Below are 20,824 nucleotides of genomic sequence, written 5' to 3'. Positions count from 1 at the left end.
ATTTTCTACTTTAGTGATGGGCAATAGCTATGACCTTAAGCTGCATTCTCATCCATGTGGCCATCGGTAAAATAATTTCCATCTCTTTCATTGCATGAGATGTGAATATTTAATCAGGTGAAAGCACTGAACAATAAGGCACAACACTTGGGTTGTTGTCTTCTTCCTGAAGACTCTAACCACAGGATGCTAAAGTCTAAGTATCCCATCCTTCATTCATGAAATGAGAATTAAATACATCAGCATCTTCACAGAGTGATGGTATGGGAAATAACAAGTTTATGTGAAAGTTAAGAAAATGTAAGCACGATCACCACGTTGTTATAAATAAAGGTTCTTCCTTCCCTTATTTCTGAGGAAATTGGCTGTAGCGTCAATTTACTTACATTAAAAATTTGTTCCCCAGACTTATGGTTGCCAAGAAGGGGCAGGCTTGGGGAAGGGATGCAGTGGGAGGTGGGGTTAGCAGATGCAAACTATTATACACAGAATGGATAAACAACAAGGTCTTGTTCTATTGCACAGAGAACAATATTCAATATCCCAGGATAATCCAAGATGGAAAACAATATGCATGTATATATATAATTGAAACATTTTGCTGTTACAGCAGAAATGGTGGGAATTAACAGAAATGAACACAACAGTGTAAATCAACTATACTTCAGTAAAAGAAAAAACTGGGAAAGAGAAAAAAAAACACGTTTTTAGGTACCCATTGCTCTGGCAGTTGCTAGCAAGTCCGCAGTAAGTGTTGCTGAATGGAGCTAAGTGTCAGGGTCCTGTGACCTGCAAGACTTTTCAGACACACACAAGAACACTGAGGCTGCTCCGATCAGTTTCTCCCAAAGCACAGGTTTAATTCAGGTGCAGCTGACGATGAGGGCAAACAGGAGCTTTAATTTTATCATCATCTGAACTCTTTCTGCAGGTACATAAATTCATGGCAGTATCATTAGGACCCAATAAGAGAAAACTGCACTTCCTGATGTGGAAGGGTGCAGACCTCAGTCACAAGACTGATAGGATGCTGGTATCCCTCTTATCTCATGAATTCAAAGAAATCACTCTTGTAGCCAAAGTACTTCTCCATATAAAAGCCATACACCGAAGCCATTTCATAATGCAACGCTCAATGCTATTCAGAAAAGGTTGAGGCTTCATTGAAAAATAAGGAATTCGCTCCTTCTGCTTCCCAAGTCTGATACCTTAACCACAGCCTCTGTTTTCCATATGTGTCATGTTATAGCTAAATCATGTTGGTGTGGACATAACGGAAGTGTAATTGAATTAACTTCCCAAAAGAAACCTGATCTCAAGCAGAATGATCACTTTTGTAGTACAATGTAGAGCTTATCTTTCCAAATAAATGGGGAAAAAATAAAGCTGTACATTTTTTCCATTAATGTTGCTTTGCCCCACTGCCCCTCCCCACCACCAACACACACACACACCATCATCTCCTGTCACCAAAGCCCAGGAATAGCATTAAAATCAGCTCAAATTCCAGGTACAGAACACTATAAATAGCCTATCTTCAAGCCCTTGTTAGAATGCAAATAAAACCCCTATGGATACAATTTTAAATAGGAATTGCTTATACATTTTGTATGCGTCTTACTTAAAAAGCTTTCCTTTTATGCGGAAAGTTATTTCTGTTGCACACGTTTTGAACACACCTCAGTCTTTTAGACAACAGATTAAAATCTAGTCTTTCCAGTGAAAACATTGATGACCTGGTTTGCACATTCTGCCATCTTCATGTTTGACTCACAAACTGTCATCAGTGTCTTTTCGCCATCAGAATCTTCTGTGCTCCAGCCACAGGACAGAATTTCTAATGAATGTGCTGTTTACTTTCCAAATGTGTTGGGCTCTGTGTGCTGGAATCCTCTGTTAGTTTGGCTTAGATGTTTATTTGAATCAATGAAAGAAAACCAAATAATTGGCATATTAGCGTTTTTCAAAACAGCTGAAGTTAAAATTCGGATCTGGATGTTGGTGATTAAGCGATGCTGTTTGGACAGCCTGTCTGAATGCCTTCATACTGTTGGTTTTTTTTTTTTTTAAAAAACTATTTGCTTCATTTGTCACATAAGTTTCAGCATTTTCTGAAGCCCTGTTCTGCCCACAGTCAGTCAGTCCAGTCGCTCAGTTGTGTCCAACTCTTTGCGATCCCATGGACTGCAGCACACCAGGCTTCCCTGCCCATTCACCAACCACTCACTGTATTGGCTGGTTACTATGTTTTAGGCACTGTGCGAGACAGTGTGTGTGGTCTGTAAGTCTGGATTATACTCACATTTTAATTAAAGGAAACTGGCTTAGAGAAGTTATGTGTCACACAAGATCTACTCCTTTAAAAACCTATATAAATTTATCCTTGGACTTTATATAGAAACTAAAGAAATCAAAACAGCCTTTGATGCTAGCTTGTGCAAACAGAAACTCTTGTCTTGTTTCTTGATAACAATGCTCAGAGTTGGATGGTGTCTCCGAAGGGCTTACGAGGCTAATGCTGAAGTCCTTCTGTTTTTCCTCATTTCAGTTTCCATTCTGATTGTGATTTAAAAGGAACTGAACACTAATACAGAAAAAAAGTGTATGTCATTAAACACAAGGCCAAAAGACTCAGCAGTAATAAAAGAAATGGACGAGGGTGTGGGGAGCGTCCTGACGTCGGAACGCTGAGAGCAGTGTCTGCCTTGAAGCACTTTGTTGCGGCATAAAGTGCATCCTTTCCAGCTGTGCCTGTTAACTGTTTTCGAAGTCATTTCAGAACAGGTTTTGTGAATGTTCACAAACTCATTCTTTAGTCAAAGTGGTGGATCTTTATGCCATGGGAAGATCTGTGCCCATGGACCTGAGTGGGCCCAGCTTTCACGTGTTTGTGAAGAAACACAGGGTGGGCAGATACCCTGGAGGGTCAGAGAGCTTTGTGGCCAGTATGCGGAGTGTGTGTGTGTGTGTGTTTGCTGGGAACATACCAGTACTCAGGCAGCAAACCGCATAACCTCGCTCCAGCCTGTACCTCCTCCCCTACCCTGTGTGCTTACACACACACACACTCACATGCACACACAGATACAGATACATATACATATGGGCACACATACACACACACACAAATACACATGTGTAGACATGTACACAGAGACATATACACACAAATGTACACATAGATACATATATACTCCTACACAGACACACACATGCATAAATATACACACATGCACTCACATACACATCCATGTACACACAGAGATACACATACCTATGGGCACACACAAGCACACAGACACACGGATTGTTTTCTGGGTCTAGGTGCGGGCAGAGGAAGTAGCCTCTCCTTCTTCCATCTCCCCTCCCCATACTCCAGCCACGGCTTACCCAGGCCCTACCCCAGGTGGGAGGACCACTGGTCAGGGTCTGGACGAGGCCCCTGGGCCAGCGTGTTGGACCAGCAGCGAGACAACCCTGGGCAGGCATGAGGAGCCGGGCTCAGGCATCATATAAAGGTGCAAGTCCAGCCCCCAGGTCTCCTCTGGCCCAGACTCCTGGAAACCTGCCCAGATTTTACAGGAATCCATCTGGAGCCACAGAGCCAAGGCTGGTCAGTTAGGAGGCTGTGACCTGACACAGAGCAGGCTGGCGCTTTCCTCCCATGGGAGAGGGGCATCCCCGAGGCCACCTCCCCCAGAGGCACACGGAGCCCCTCCTTTGCAAGAGAGAGGACTGTAGCTTCTGCCCACACCGCTTCCCGGGGAGGCCCCCCACACCCCCTGCCAAGTGTCCAGTTGAACCCAGCTTCTCCAGCGCAGCCACCATCCGGCCTCTCCTGTGACACTGTCCCATACACCAGGGCAGATGGAGGGACGGAGTCTGTGTGTGTGTGTGTATGTGTGTGCATGCATGTGTGCACATGCACGTGTGCGCAGGCACTGGGGCAGCAAAGGGTGGAATGAGAGGGTGCTCTTCTTGCGGCCATCTCAAGAGAACATTCTGGAAATGCCCCTTTGTCCTCTTCCTCATTATTGTCCTCAAAATCGCAGCCGGTTCCAAACATTCTTTCCCTTATTTTTCAGGATCCTGTTGGGGCAGGACCTGTCCTCGGGGGCCTATGAAGTTTTTGATTTTCCGTAAGATCTGTGATACCAGGGGCGCCAGGGCAGGCTGACCCTTGCTGACAGTTTGGGACCTCAGCACCCTGTGAAAATCTATTGACAAGACCATTTACATAAATCTATATACTTCAGATGTCACCGACTCAGTGTAACTTTCCTAACATTAAATTATTCTGTTCTCAGCTTTTAAGTGTTTTAGGTACCCCTTAGCCCCCAAACAAGTGTACTCTTCTCTTTGTAAGACCAGGGAGTTGGGACAGTTTCTTCAGCTCCTTCTGGAAGGCTGTTTCAATTTGCAAGTTTTCTCCAATATCCACTTGGTTTTATCCACTTTACTTAAGGTTAAACTGAGCTGTCCTGATGTAGCCTGAAGTTAGAAGTTTGCTGATGTTTCAGTGCTTAGGCTAAATTCCAAGGTTTCTCATCATCTCATACCACACAATCTGCAACCTTATCTCTCCTCCAAGTAACCAGTTTCTTATTTTCAGAGCAGAGTCTTCCCCATTACCTCTGCTGTGCATTCTGCCCCTTGGGCTCTGGACACACTATTCAAGCCTCTGCTGACCCGTAACTGTTGACCCTAAATACAGGTGTACTCACAGTCAGACTTCCCTCTCCAGTTATTTTTTTAAATGCTTTTTAGCTTTTGCATAGTAAAGGAAACCATAAAACAAGACAAAAAGTCAACCTTCAGAATGGGAAAAAAATATTTGCAAATGAAGCAGCTGACAAGGGATTAATCTCCAAAATATTCAAACAGCTCATGCAGCTCAATAAAAATTAAAAAAAAAAAAAATGACGCAAGTAACCCAATCAAAACCTGGCCAGAAACCTCAATAGGCTTTTCATACAGATGGCCAAGAGGCACACAGAAAGATGCTCAGTATCACTAATTATTAGAGAAATGCAAATCAAAACTACAATGAGATAACACCTCACACCAGTCAGAATGGCCATCATTAAAAAATCTACAAACAATAAATGTTGGAGAGGGCTTGGAGAAAAGGGGACCCTCCTACACTGTTAGTGGAAATGCAAATTGATACAGCCACTATGAAAAACAATATGGAGTTTTCTTTAAAAAATCCAGTGTTTTTTTTTTTTTAATTGCTTGGGGTTCCGATACCAATATGGCAATATTTCCAGCCCAGAAACAACACAGGAAAATGCTTTGTGTGTATATGACTTATAGCAAACCCATATATCTATGTTGCTGGTATATGTCTTTCACTTAATATTTTTTCTGAACTAAACAACAAAAAGTCGAACAAAAATGATCACATTTTTAGCCAAAATCTCTTCTGAGAGATTTTTATCAAGTGAAAATAGACTTGTGGGGAGGTCATGAGAACCACAAAGCAGTATTTCACTCATTCTGAAGACTTCTTCACCTTAGCTGAACAGTAAAGTTGTTTTGGTAATGGTGTTCAGAGTTGTTGTAAAATTGATTGAAAAAAACCTAAACATACTAAATGACTACTCTGGATATTGTTCTTATGTAGAATATCTAAGCATCTAAAATTGTGATTTGGATCCCAGGAATACTACAGACTCATAGTCATTGAGATCCACCATGTGAGATAATCATACTAAGCATATATTTCATTTTTTAAGCATGCATTTCAAATGTTTCATTCTTAATATACCAAAGTGAAAAGGAAATTGCCTTTTCTTCTGATACTGCATAGAAACAGGTAGAATATACACTTTAAAAGTATTTGTTGCCTCTGCCACTCAGAGAAGAGAGAATTGGCATACTGACTAGCTCTAACCCTCAAATCTGTACTTCACTAGCCAAGTGGCTCCCCAAGGAAGCTATTACATTTCATCAAGTTCTGCGTCTTCTTCTGTTTTATAGAGACACTGATATCTCTACAAAGGCCACAGTAGGCTTGGGAATGTCAGTGAGATAAAGTGCTTGAAAGCACCCTGATCATTGTATTCTAACATTTCACTTTCATTCCCACAAACCTTAATGCCATACCTAGAACAGGGGAATCTATATGGACAAGAACTACAGGCTTTTCCTTTCCTTGCCTAATATAAGTTAGTATCAGTGGAAATCAGATGGGTTACAGACAAAAGGTAATTCTCAGTATCTGTTAAGACTCTCCATTGTCACCTACTTTCTCCTTCAATTCTATGGCAGTATCTTATCCCCAGTCTACGTTGTTTTTCGTCCAGGTTTTCTTTCTCTTTGAAGATCATGGGGCATAGCTTGGCTGGTCTTAGGCACATTTGCCAAGTATCTAATCAGTGTAGCTGATAGCGCTTACTCATCTTGTTGATAAACAGGAGGGAAGAATAGCCGAATTTCCCAGAAACCAAAATGAAAGTGCTCCACTTTCTTCCTCCTTAAACAAAGAAGTGAAGTGAAGTGAAGTCTCTCAGTCGCGTCCGACTCTTTGCAACCCCATGGACTATAGCCTACCACGCTTCTCCATCCATGGGATTTCCCAGGCAAGAGTACTGGAGTGGGGTGCCATTTCCTTCTTAAACAAAAGAGCTAGCCAAAGAAACAGCGTCCTTAGGGAGAGAAGTCACATCATGTCTCATGTGCTTCCTACAACACAACATTATTCTTTTTTTTCTTTAATTTTTACAATATTATGTTGGTTTCTGCCATACAACAATGCAAATCAGTCATTTGTCATTGTTGTTCAGTCTCTCAGTCGTGTCCAAATCTTTGCAACCCCATGCACTGCAGCATGTCAGGCTTCCCTGTCCTTCACCATCTTCCAGAGCTTACTCAAACTCATGTCCATTGAGTTGGTGATGCCATCCAACCATGTCACCCTCTGTCATCCCCTTCTCCTCCTGCCTTCAATCTTTCCCAGCACCAGGGTCTTTATCAGCCATAAATGATATATGTATGAAAGTGAAAGTGTTAGTCACTCAGTCATGCCCAACTCTTTGCCACCCATGGACTGTAGCCCATCAGGCTCCTCTGTCCATGGGATTCTCCAGACAAGAATACTGGAGAGGGCAGCCATTTCCTTCTCCAAGGGATCTTCCTGATCCAGGGGTTAAACCCAAGTCTCTGGCATTGCAGGTAGATTCTTTACTACCTGAGGAAACCCAATATATGTATGTATAATCAGCCATAATTGTACATATAACCCCTCCCTCTTGAGCCCCCCTCTCCTCCCCAATCCCACCCCTCTAGGTCATCACAGAGTGCCAGACTGGACTTCCTGTGTTACACAGCCACCTCTTAGCAGGCATCCACTTCACACGTGATTTATACAGAAAGAAGTAAGTCTGAAAAAGAAGAACAAATATTGTATATTAACACATATAAATATAATCTAAACAGTTGTTTGATGAATCTATGTGCAGGGAAGGAATGGAGACCTGGGTGTAGAGAATGGGCTTGTGGACACAGTGGGGGAGGGACAGAGTGGGATAAATGGAGAAGGTAGTAGCAATAATGTCATTCCTGACTGAAATGGTATTCTTTTCCATGTTTCAGTCTTAATGATGCCGTGATTAAGGGCCTTGTAGATTTTAATTCACACTGAATACTGTGTTTAACTCACCGAATGTAGATCAGGGAACAGAGTTGCTATTTGAGGGAGAAAATGAAATGAACAAGGAATTCAGTTAACTTCACATGTTTTCCAATAACTTCTGATGATTTCAGAAAAAAAGAATGTATTTTTTTGTTGTTGTAGGGGATGGAAAAGACTCATGTATTTTCATTTAATTTAAATAGCTGACATCTCTACCACCTCTGACTGCACCATCATAGAAAACAGAGAGGCCACCCTCCTTAGCGACATCTGGATGACATACATGTATTCCTTGGAAAAGGTGCCATCCTTAGAAACTTTTAGTAGAATTCTTGAAATAAATGCATTTTTTTCTGTAAAGTGCAATGGATGCTGAAGACATCACAAAATTGCAGAATGCCATCTTTCTAAATAGTCTAAGGTGATATCCTTCTTTAGAATAAAAAGTGCTGCAGTAAATTATCTTCATGTGAGTGTGAAATCATTGGTCCTATGACTAAAGCTCGTCTGTGTGGGTACATCCTGATTCTGTGTTTTCCTTACAAAAGGAAGTTGATTTACAAAAACATCATGTCAGCATTCACATGTTACACTATCTGAACATGTTCTTGGAGAATGTCCAAAGATTAGTCATGGGAAAAACATCTTTATCTTATTTATTGAAAGCTTATTGTAAAATTTTTGTTTACCAAAGTTGCCATTGTGGCATTTATATATATATATATATGTATATATGTATATATATATATATATAAAATAACATATATGAATGAGGGCTTCCCTGGTGGCTCAGCTGGTAAAGAATCCGCTTGCAATGAGGGAGACCTGGGTTCGATCCCTGGGCCAGGAAGATCCCCTGGAGAAGGGAATGGCAACCCACTCCAGTGTTCTTGCCTGGAGAATCCCAGGGATGGCGGAGCCTGGTGGGCTGCTATCTATGGGGTCTCACAGAGTCGGACACGACTGAAGCAACTTAGCAGCAGCAGCAGCAGTGAGCTGTAACCCACTCCAGTGTTCTTGCTTAGAGAATCCCAGGGACGAGGGAGCCTGGTGGGCTGCCATCTATGGGGCTGCACAGAGTCGGACACGACTGAAGTGACTTGGCAGCAGCAGCAGCAGCAGCAATGAGCTGTAGTGTATATTTCCCCTAAGGATACAAAAGCTTGAAGAGGGACGTTGGACCTACTTGTGAAGAAGTTCATAAGCAAGTGCAAAAGACAAGGATGAGAACACACTTCAGCCACACTCCTATGTAGGAGTACGAGCAATGTGGTCACGAGTGTAACTTCCACAAGAAGGCTGGCTATTTCCCCAGCCAACGGAAGTGTCCCTTGAGCCGTGTTCTTTCACTGAGCAGTGGAATCTGTTACCTTGCTGTGTGTTTACAGATGGGCCTACTGATTTCAATGGGGAGCAGTCACTCTTTATGTCCTGAACCTTTGAGGTCACAGACAAATGACGACAGTAAATGGTGAAGTCCCCTGTGTGCAGGTCCAGGTTTCTGTTGGGTTCATTTGAACTCATTCCTGCACTGAAATAGGGAGGAGTCTCCAGGATGGAAAATGATGTCACATGGCCTCAGCCTGCTTGTCTACCTTCCGCTTAGGAAGCTTGGCTTGGGGGTGGGGCCGTGCTTAATACAAACACAGATGAACCCTTCTCCTGGGTCAGAAGCCTGCCCCAAATGCATTTTCCCCTGGGCTTACTTTAGCTCTGTTGTTTTTCTCATGAGCTTCCTGGAAAACAAGATTCTCCAGATGCAGCCACAAGCATGCGCTTCTTAGCAAGAAGCATCGAGTGAAGCGCTCTGGGCTGGTGGAGTTCAGACACCCAGCTCCTTCCTTCCTTGGTGTTGGAGGAGGACAGAGAGCAGGCGACCAACTGCTTCCTTCCTCAGAACTCAAGACTAGCACTGGACAAATAAGTGAACCTCAGGGCCAGAACAGTCTTAAATGGATGTATCAGAAGACCTGTAGGGCTGGCAGGTCCCACTTCCAAGGTTATATCTCCACAGAAAACGAGGCTAGGGCACCATTAGAACCTTCTACATAGCTAATCTATTTATATATGCAGTCAGAAATAAGCTACACAAAATTTAATTGTGATCAGCAAATACTGACCCCCAGTCTGACATGCTTGTCACGTCAAGATACTGCTGTGTTGCTGTTCTTTGAACACGATGCCCCATGTTGCACTGTGTCATGTCTAAGCAGGCCGGTGAGAGCACGAAGGACCCAGTGTCAACTTGCTCCCAAAAATGTGTGATTGAATTAGGGACGAGCCTAACATAGATGACAAATGGCACCTCATGTTTTGGGTTTTCTCCCTTCGTGGGATGGGGCCTATGTCCCTCCCCGTTGACTCTGGTTGGAGGTGCGTCAGCTTCAACCACAGCTTATGGTGAATGTGAAGCTGCAGTGCTCTTGAAGTGTGGTCTGTGCACCCCGATGTGGTTCTCTCAAGATGCTTGTACATCGAGTTCCACAGAGTCTGGCGTCATGGGCACTCCAGGCGGTACCTTGGCCAAGCTCATAGCCAACAGCACCGAGCCACCCCAACCTCCAGCCCGGGCAGCCTTTGGGGGACAGCAGCTCTGGACAAGGTCCAGCTGCGATGGCATGAGGGGCCCCATGGTCCCAAGTCCTGGCTTGCAAGGTCACCAGGAGAAGTAGCTAAAGGTGGTAGTAACGTGCATACAGCAGCAGAGATGCATATGTACCATCAAATGGATGCACAACCAGGAGCACAGGAAGGGAGCGCCTTGACCCGAGGTGAGTCCAGAGCCCTGGGGAGGCTGCTGGAGCATCCAACTCCTAGATGTCTTTTAAAGGATCCTAGGAATAGGGGATGAGGGGATAAAAGTAAAGGCAGTGGATGAGGTGCTGTTACTAGGAAGTGACAGCCTGACCCAGGTTTAATTCCACAGCCACACATCAGGGTCAGAGTGATTTGTCATATGTGGGGTGGGGAGCTCTCTCTATCCCAAGAGTGACAGTTGGGGAAGCCTACTTCTGAAGGTGTAATAGTAAACTCAGTCACCTCAGTCTTCTGAGATGGCTTGCCTACAGAGGCTCACGACATTCACACAGATGTACCTGTTTCACCATGTGAGCCACACTGCACCCAAGTGAGGAAGCACAGATTAAAAACCAAATTCATCAGTACTGTAAAATAGTCCCCTTTCCCCCGCTCTGTATCTTTACAGAGCCAGAAGGGGAAACAAAGGAAAGTCTTCTGTTCACTTGTTATATACGAGAAGACTCTCAGGCAGCAGAAGATAAGATGTCACTGTGAAGAAGGTATCAGAGGATCCCCGGGGATGCCTGAAATGTGGACCTAAAGCCATATTCAGAAAGACTGGTGGATTTCACTTCCTCTAGAGTACTGGAGAATGTTCGCGTTCGGAAGCCTGTGATGCTCCTCACGTAGGAAGTGAACTCATGATAGTGTTTTAAGTGCTCCGTGAGTCTAGTTAACGGAACCAAATCAAGTGGGTGGAGTCTGCACAACCATGAAGGGCAGGTGGCCCCCGTCTCCATGCGGGAGCAGCAGGCAGTTCCTGATGTGTCCTGGGGGCAGGAAAATGTCAGGGACGAGACATGACATTAGCCTCCCAGACTGGGAGTCAACTCAACTTAGACCTGAATTCTGGCTTTGAAAGTTACCAGCTATGTGGTTTGGAGACTAACCAAATTTCATTAGTTAAGACCTTGGTTTCCCTCACACACAAAGGAACCACACCAGACAAGGTGAGAATGTCATTTCGTGCCAACAGAGGATGTCTCTACCCAATCCCAGGGAAGCTGTGACTTGATGAACACTGTGGTGTGCACCTTCCAACTGCTTAAAACCTGGAGTGGAGACATAATGATCAGATGGAGGCAGCACAGGCGATGGGTGTGGGAGGACAGACCGGGTGGCCAGCTATGGAAGGAGAAGTCAGGGCCACAGCCAGAAAGGAAAACCTGCCCCCATGCAGCACATGTGGACACAACCATTCTTTTTGGCCCCCCGCACAGTATTTTCTGGTGGTTCCATGTGAATTATGAGAGATAGTGGCAGAGGTAGATACCTTTGGGGGAGTTATTTTGATACACGCTCTAATCCAAGAAGGATGATGAATGGTCACTGAAACGGAACCCAGCATGGTGGATTATGAGTGTTTATGAAATCAACGCCATCTACAAGGAACACGCTGACCACCGGGAAGAACCCAGTGTGAGTTGGGGGAGGAGAGAGCTTAGAGCTTAGTCATGGGTCCAAACCACAGGTAAGCACATCAAAGTCATAAAACAGGTGTCCTAGAGAATCCGTCTTTGGGTTTTGTATCAACCTTGTGCCCATTCTGGAAATGAAGAGCTCAGAAATATTTAGGGCTTAACTAAAAATGGAAAGAAATGTTAGCTTTTATACCTGTAAGTTTTAGATTTAGGGAAAATGTTTTTTTTTTTTTAAATTAATGTCTAAAATATATTTATCATAAAGCACAGAAATATATGTGAGGAATATGAAGTACTATATCCTATGGAGTAGAGTCTCAGCCTGACAGAATTTGGGGGAGGGGTGCCTTCTCACATCCCAACCTAAGTCCCTGTGGATTCTGTTCGGCCCTCCTGAAGTGCCATACAATCTTGGAGGGGAATTATGGCAGGAATGAGCAGTGTTACTATGGTGATATGGGATGTGCGTCAATAAAGCGAACACAAAGCCCTGATGGAGAGGAAGATGGTATTTGGATCCCCTGATAGCCATCTGCACAATGGCCCAGTGACCAGCACCTGAGGACTGCAGCGTTTACCAGCACGACCTCCACGGCCTCGCAGGTACTCAGGGGCCCTTTCGGATCTGCAATTTTCACTCATTCAAAAATGCCCAGGTCGTGTCTGCTGATGGGTCAGTGTGATTGGTTTTTGTCTTTCCTCTCCAGGTGGAAAAATTGATGAGGTTATACTGTACTCTGTTAATTCTCACAAGCATTATTAATAAGTGAGCAATGCTTTTGAAAGTATATAATACATATCTACTAAGAAGGTCCAAACTGATCGCCTTGTGACTCAAATTTCAAAACCGCTTATTTCTACATTAAGGAGTAAAACTTCTTACTGTATTACACATGTAATACGCAACATGGTGACTATGGTTAACAATACTGCGATGTGTATTTGACAGTTGCTTAGAAAGTAGAGTTTAAGAGCTCTCATCACATGAAAAAAAATTTTGTAGCTAGGGATGGTGACAGATATTAACTAGACTTAACTGGAGCCATCATTTCACAGTATATACATGTATTGAATTGTAATGTTGTACACATGTAACTAATATATAATAGAGTATATATGCTCATTATATGTCAATTTTTTTAAATTTTAAGCAGGAATAAAAGAAAAACTCCAATTCTCAGAAAAATGTTTAAAGGCCCTGCCTCTTGTAGAATCCAAGAATATGAGGGAAATTTCTCTTTTGTTAACAAGGCGGTTTTTTGTTCTGTGAGTTGTACATTTTACTCAGGACAGACCTCACCAGCCACTTGACCTGCCACCATCTGGGATGCTCCAAGCAGGAGATGTGGTTTAATTAGAAGGTGTGTTGGGGGCCCGGGGAAGCATGATCTTTGGAGGTAGACTGTTCTGGTAGCCACAGCCGACACAACTGGGGAAAGTGTCAGCAGAGAGGGGACTAGTGGAGGATTCTCCAGAGAGAAGAGGTTGGGGAGCCAGGGGGATTCAGACTAGACTAGCCTAAGGCCCTTCTCCTGACTCCAGGTGAAGACAGCAGGTGTGGGCAGAGGACACAGGTTGGAGATTAAAGTCCTCAAAACATCCTCAGGCCTCCTGATGTTATCAGAACCGTAGCCCTGGAGGCATTTCCAAGGGGGCAGGAGGTTGATCTTCTAAGGGAAAGGTTGCTTAGTGAGTTAGGGAAACACTCCTAACTGCCCAAAGTCCACCCCTCTCTCTTCCATCTGGGGTGCCTCCAAGCAGATGACCCTGCAATATTTTGACTAAACTGATGGCATGGACAACAGCTGGGTGCTGAATGGCATAGCCCTACAGCACACCTAGACTGTGAAACCCAGCTCTCCCTGAAACACAACTTCCCAAGGCACAGCCACCTCCTCACCTTCCCACCCCCCACTCCAGCCCCTGTAGGTCCACTGGCTGTCTGGAGGCTGAGCCTGAACACACAAGCCCTGTAGAAAGATTTTTATTTTTTAACAGTAAGAATAACAGCAACTCTCTTGCGGAGCCATTCTTCACCCAGTTTAGCATTCTGAGGTTACTCAGATTGGACTGTTCCTTGATGGCTATCCAACATTAGGATTTTCTTACAAAGAATTTCCGATAAAGAGAGCACCTGCTTTAGGGGCTTCCCTTGGCTGCTCTTCCACAGTGGAAATCGACGAGCCCTTCAGGGTGACCATTGAACAGCAGGGACCCCTCCTTCAGAACACCAAATTTAGAACCGCTTCTGGAGTCTAACCAGCTCCAGGCCTGACAATCAAGGATGTCAGCGGATGAGAGTTTAGATGATTGAATCAACTGACCACATGCCAGGAAATGCCATATTTTATTTATTTTTATTATTAAAAATTTCTGTTATTGGAGTATGGTTATTTTACAATGTGATGCTAGTTTCTGCTGTACAGCAAACTGAGTCAGCTACACATATACATACACCCCTCTTTGTCACCACAGAGCATTGGCCAAAGTTCCCTGTGCTATACAGGAAGTTCTCATTCGTTTTGCCATATTCTAGAACTTAATGTCAAGGCCACTCCTAGACCTGTGAGGACGGCAGCATGTGATCCAACAGCAATGCCGTGGAGAGACACTTGGTGACGAGCACTGATGAACCCCTCTTGAAATGAGATCATTTCCGTGCATTCCTTGACATATTTGTATTTACACTGAAGCGTCAAAAACACATTATATTCGTAGGAATTTAATTTTACTCTTTGAGCAAAGTAAGTTATGTAACTAGCTAAAAGGAATGCAAAAGCAATTTGCAAACATGAAATGGCTTTAAGGAATAAATGTACGATGATGCTATTAAGATTATCATCAAAATTCAATTAAATGTTCACTAGTTTTTAGTTATGAGAAGGAGCACATATACAGAAGTGAAATGCTAGCCAACTGTTAAATAATAATTAGTGGAAGCAACATTTCCTGATTCCACCCTGAAAGTTAGTGAAGCATTTCAAATAAGTTTTATAAAAGCAAATTTAAAACCTACCTGGAGTCTCATTCAGCATACCTTGGGAATATGAACTCCTTTTCATGGATGAAAGTGTAAGCATTTTTCTGTTGTGTGCAAAATGTTTTCCTTATTTTTTTTTACTTCCTGTTGAAATGGCTACTTTCACCCATATATGGCTTCAAACACACAAACCATTTCAGAGCGCCTGTCGAAATTTTTCACTCTTGTCCTAGAGCTAATTTTGGACTTTCAGTCCTAACAATCTCTTCTGGGAACTTTGTCAGTGAAAACAGCATAGTAAGGCACATGTAAATACCATGTTGCATTCTTGAACACAAACCAATGTGTTTTTGTATTTGGTTTATTTGTTTCTGGAACATCTGTTTATAAGTTGCCCATGACAATTGGGAAACACGTTTTCAGCCCTGTGTACAGGAGGACTTTGAAAGCACTTGCAGATTTCAAAGCAAGGCAATATCTTTTCGGTGACGTCAGCTTCCACTCCCTTGTACCGGGAACTCACCGTCCTCGGAACTGAAAGTTAGGAGTGGATGCCAAAGGTCTTTCACCTGTGAGTGTTTTTCCTGTAAGCCCAGTTAACCAGGCATGCAGAGCTGCCAGATCTGGGAGCGAGACAAGACTCTTCAGTTCGTACAAGCCTCAGTGTCAAGGCTAATTCCTCAGTTGTCCCCAGAGCATGGCCACGTAGAGTCCTCACACCTCCTGGCTGGCCCTTGTCCTCTTTGAGTACCTGGGTCCGGCACTCAGAATTAAGCTGAAGATCGACACAAAATACTGTGACCCTTGTGAGCACAGCACATGCTGTCAAGTGCGTGTTACATACGCGCAGCTGGAGCTCGTTGTTGCCGGCCCCTCCACGACTATACAGTCACACACTGAAGTTTTCAGGGACACACGTATCTACAGGCTGTTTCAGTGAGACTAGAGAGCCTTGGTCCTGGGGGCCCAAGAAGCATGTCATTCAGAAAACAGAAGAGTAGATGAAGGATTTTATGCATGCACACAGAACACACACACACACATACACACAGGTGCACACACACACACATACACACAGGTGCACACGCATGCACACACTGTAGACTGGTCCTCACAGCCCATCCTGTTCCCCCAATTCACAGCACTGGGTAAATCTGACTTCCTCAACTTTACATATGAAAATGAAAATGTTCTAAGATGTCTCTTTTGCTTTGAAGTGTTTAAAAACAATTCTGCATGGAAGATCGTGTTCTCGTGCTCTCATTTTTTTTTCCTTCTGGAGGTGACATGTCACCACGTAAACTTGGACAAAGATGTGGACGAACCCTCGGCCACAACAGAGCCTGCCCTTTGGGAGCAAGGCCGTGCCAAAATAGACGGCAAAGGAAAACGAAACCCTGAGTGAACAATACAGGCCCCAAAATAGCAGCAGGGTTGACAACCACAGCAGCAGGAACGTCTGCTCATCGCCTGCCAACAGCTCTGACCCTGGCCTCTCTCCCTGGGAGGGGAGAGGGGGCACAGGGGACATGGGGCCCACCAGCAAGCCAGCTGACAGCACTCTGTTCTGAGCCTCAAATCTGAAACACTGTTAACAGACCTGGGGCGGAACCATCCTTCTGAGGAGCTTTCCAAGGAGAATGAATAAGCTGACTTCCTCAGGGTCACTGGGAGCTAGAAGGAGACAGCCTCTGTCCACAGGACCAGGAGATGCCCTGAGACAAGTCAGAGTATCCCCAGGCCATAAGTGAGGGAACTGAGACCAAGGCAAGACTGGCATGCAGTCCCACAGCTAGAAGCTGTCTAGAAACCATGCATCTATGGTGGGCTGGGAGCCAGGGAAAAAGACATCCCTGACCCTCATCCTTAACTGAAGATGCTGTGCAAATGAAACCATAGTTGAAAAGAAACACTCTAGTATCTCATGGGGACACAGGGCGCAGCAAACGCACAGAAGAAGAGCCGTCATACCACAGATGGGGGACGATGTGGTCAGGAAGAGGCAGGAAACTTCCAGGAGGTAAGAGTAGCCTGAGCAAAGCCAGGGCCTTAGGGGAGAAGGTTCATGGTGGAAATAAGCCAAGGGAGAGGAGGCGGGCTTGCAGCTCTTTACCATGTCCTGAGCTGGGAAGTAAAGTGGTGAGAAGCCACTAAGAAAACCCCCAGGGGCTGGGGACTGGGAAGCTTGCAGCTAGATCCCCAGCTAAGGGAAAGCCTGGAGGAATGATTCTGAGATGGTCAAATGGGGAGTGAGAGACCAGGTGGATTCTGTCCCTTCCAGGTAGGAGGATCCACATCCCCATGACACTGCCCGCAGTGGACAGGCTGGAGATCGTCGATGACCCAACTATTGCTTTAACATGAGAGGAAGCAGGAAATTACAGCCCCAGTTCTTGCACAGCCCACAAACTCTTGATAAGCAGAAGCAACTGAGGAGCGGACTTTGTATTTCCTAGATTCTGCCCAGGACCCAGAGATCCAAATTACTTCTAAACTCAAGGGGTGGACCACATCACTCCTGAATGGATGAAAACCCTGAATAAGCCCACTTGAGGCTCTCCACAGTGTCTGATCAGAACCAGAACCAGGACCCATGGCCCATAAACACTCCGTTGGCCCAGCTCCTGAGGATTACACACTTTCCCATAGTTCACCCCCTCCCCAGGAATACCAGGCTTCCAAGGAAAAAGTATTAAGACATTTTCAGCAGCATCTTAAACAGTGTGCATGTGGCCAAGTCCCACATGGAGCACAGAGGGAATAAGGAGTACACATGGATCAGAGATAAGTGGGGTCTGTGCAGGAGGCACCAGGCTGGCGGTTACAGCCAAGTCCGACCCAGCCGTGTACAAGCATTGCTCACACACAGGGTTATCAGTGACAGGAAAGCAGGGTCTTGCCCATTTTACTCATTTTTTACAACCGAGAACAAATATTGACTTAGCACTTATAGAATACCTCCCACCAGATTAGAGGTCAGTGTAGAATTCTAGTGAATGAAAATAAGATGTTAATTATTACAGCTTCATGGTGCCTTTAGAAGGAAACTCAGGATGCATTTTTAGCCTGCATTCAAGACAGCCATGTGGTCAGGAACGAATTCTCTTGGAGGGGTTTGAAAGAGAAATGGTGAGTCCAGACATTCCCTAACGGGCAACGGGATTCTTAACTGGGGCACAGCCATGACTGGGCGTTGGTCTGAGGCTCCCTCTGATAAGATTCTGGGTCACCCTCACTCGAGGGGGTAGACACACATGGCTCGGCCAGGTGGTTTCCGGCAGATAAACCCGGCAGATCCTTGAAGTGGGTCTCCGTGAATCTGAGCCTAATCACGTCAGCGTCCAAGACAGCCCTGGGCAGGATTTCAGAAGCATGGGGACTAGAGGCCTCTGTTCCCCTCCCAACCTCACCTTTGCTCTCAGAGCTCCAGACGATGTCATCTACCTGATCTGACTCGGAGCCAGGTCTGGACTCCTCCAGCTGCCGAGTTACAGCAATTTTCACAAGTGGTAGCACCAAGGCAGGAGCCATCCTGCCCTGGAGGTAGCATGGTGATGAATCACAGACGAATCACTTTAATGAGCCCCAGGGGTGGGGGTGGGGAATCTCAGGGGTCGGGGGCGGGGGGGGGGGGGCAGGTGCTAAACTCAGCAAGCATCAGACATCCATGTGTGAAGAATGCCAGCTCAATTTCCTGATTCCAGGAAAAGAGCCGTTTTTGCTGGAAGGAGGCTCTGAGACTATACAATTCAACACTGCTGTTTTGTAGAACTGGAAATGCAAATCCAAGCTCAAATGGTCACTTGGTAGCCAAGCCAGGCAAAAGTTTGGTTCCCTGATGTCCAGTCCCTCTGCCACATGGCTAGAGCGCAACTCTGTCTTCGGAAGCCAGTGTGCATTCGTGTTAGGGCTTTGGTGATAGGAGTGAATTATGATTTCCCTGGGCAAAACTGCAGCTCCACTTAGGCTGCTGGGCAAACACTGTCCCTTCCGTTAGGGAAGCTTCAGTTATAGATAAATAATAAACAAGGCAACAGCTGCTGCCAAAACCACTCGCCGAAACTTTCTTTCTTGGTAATAGAGCAATGAGTGTGTTTTCCCTAAGAACTTGTTTCTGGCAACATGTACAAACAAAGCCACACACACGGTGACAAACTGTGCTGCTTACAGTTTTGCTAATGACACGCTTGTTATTGAAACAGGAAGTGACTCAGCCACGACCAATCATATATTTTATTCCGTTGTGTTGGCTCACTTAAAAAAAAAAAAAAAAACCTATCGCAAGGCAACAGTGTTTGTTTTCCAAATAATACACTCTCTTTGAGGAAAAAAATGCATCAGAGACCGCTTTGAGATTTTAATGAACGTTTTCTAGGAAATTAGGGGAGAGTTCCTCAATCAATATATCATCATCAAACTATTGCAAAATAACCTTCACAAGTATCATACAGAATCAAATGAGTATTTTTTAATTAAAGGAAATATATGCTTAATATTTTTAAGGATATGGAATCTGGTATTTGCCATTCAGTTGTAAAAGCTTTTACACCTCTGAATAGTATATGACTGCTACTAACTGCAAACTTAAAAATGGTTAGGGACACCCTCGCAGACATTGGAAGGTACTGCATTTTTACTTTTACTAATTTCACTATGACCAGGGTTGAACTGAAGTTTGCCTTTGTCCAATACAGCTTTGCATCTACACAGTGCAAATGAATAATATTAAAAAATGTGTTTCAAAGTATAAGACATTAAAAAAAATTGCCAAATAAACAACTGAATCTGATTGCCTATTAAATACTGAGCGTGTGTGATAGTTCGTGGGGGTGTTCAAGAACCATGCATTTTCTACTGAAATGTGCTTCAAATGAGGAATGAAGGATTTAAAAAATTTTGATCTTTAGTTGTTCACTAAGTCCCCCACCCAGCCCTCAGGTGATTCAAATAGAAAAGCTTTGCTGACAATGGAGTTAGATGCCTGACATTTCTTGTCAATCACTGATGAATCTAGTAAGCCAAACTTCCACCTGTGCATTATGTATTTTCTATAAACTCCTCCTGCTTTGAGGCTTCCCTGGCGGCTCAGACAGTAGAGTATCTGCTGCAGTGCAGGAGACCCACTTTCCATCCCTGGGTCCGGAAGATCCTCTGGAGAAGGGAATGAAAACCCACTCCAGGATTCTTGTCTGGAGAATCTCATGGACAGAGGAGCCTGGTGGGTTACAGTCAACTGGGTCACAAAGAGTCAGACTCACACTTTCACTTTCTCCCACCTTGGGATTGTGTGGGGAGAATGGATGGCTCAGCAGGGGACCTTCAGTCCCACTGTGGGCCTCCTACTGCTCAGGAGACAGAGGGTTGGCTGGAGGCCCGGCCTGGGTCACAAGCAGACCCAGAGCCAGGGCACATGGGCCCTGCTCATCCTTTCTCTCAAAGCCTTGCCATCTCCCCTTGTGGGACAATCAGGACTGCCCTGGTTCAATTCTCTATAGCATGCTCAAGTGTTCAAAAGACATAAGCCCTCTCTCTCTTTTTTTTTTCTTCTTTTCCCTCCTTAAATCTCAGAATGAATAGTTTCCATCTGTAATTGTTGGTTTTATATTTTTAAATAGTGAACCAAGAAACTTAATGTCTCATTATCTCTGAAATGATTCGTGCATTCGCTACACACAACTCTGCTGATAATGGCCCAAGACTGTCACTTCGTCTGCTCAAAGAAAGTTCCTTTTTTAATTTTTCTTGACTGGTCTGTGGATTGCCAGAGATCTGCTGTTTCCACACTCTGCATAGATCTAATTTAAGTAGTATTAAAAAAAAAAAAAAAGATACCCCAGACATTATACTGGATTGGCAGTTTCAGAAACACATGCGGTTTCAAGCCGTCATTGCAGATCTGAAGCAAATTATTTCTGTAAATGTGTGAAAAATTGACTTTTCTCAAGAATGGCTCATGAAGTACACAAGCCAAGACCTATTCAGGAAAAC

This window comes from Bos indicus x Bos taurus, chromosome 13 (genome assembly GCF_003369695.1).
Source record: "Bos indicus x Bos taurus breed Angus x Brahman F1 hybrid chromosome 13, Bos_hybrid_MaternalHap_v2.0, whole genome shotgun sequence".
Lineage (NCBI taxonomy): Eukaryota > Metazoa > Chordata > Mammalia > Artiodactyla > Bovidae > Bos > Bos indicus x Bos taurus.
The sequence above is the reverse complement of the archived record's forward strand: the minus strand, read 5'-3'. Positions refer to the sequence as shown.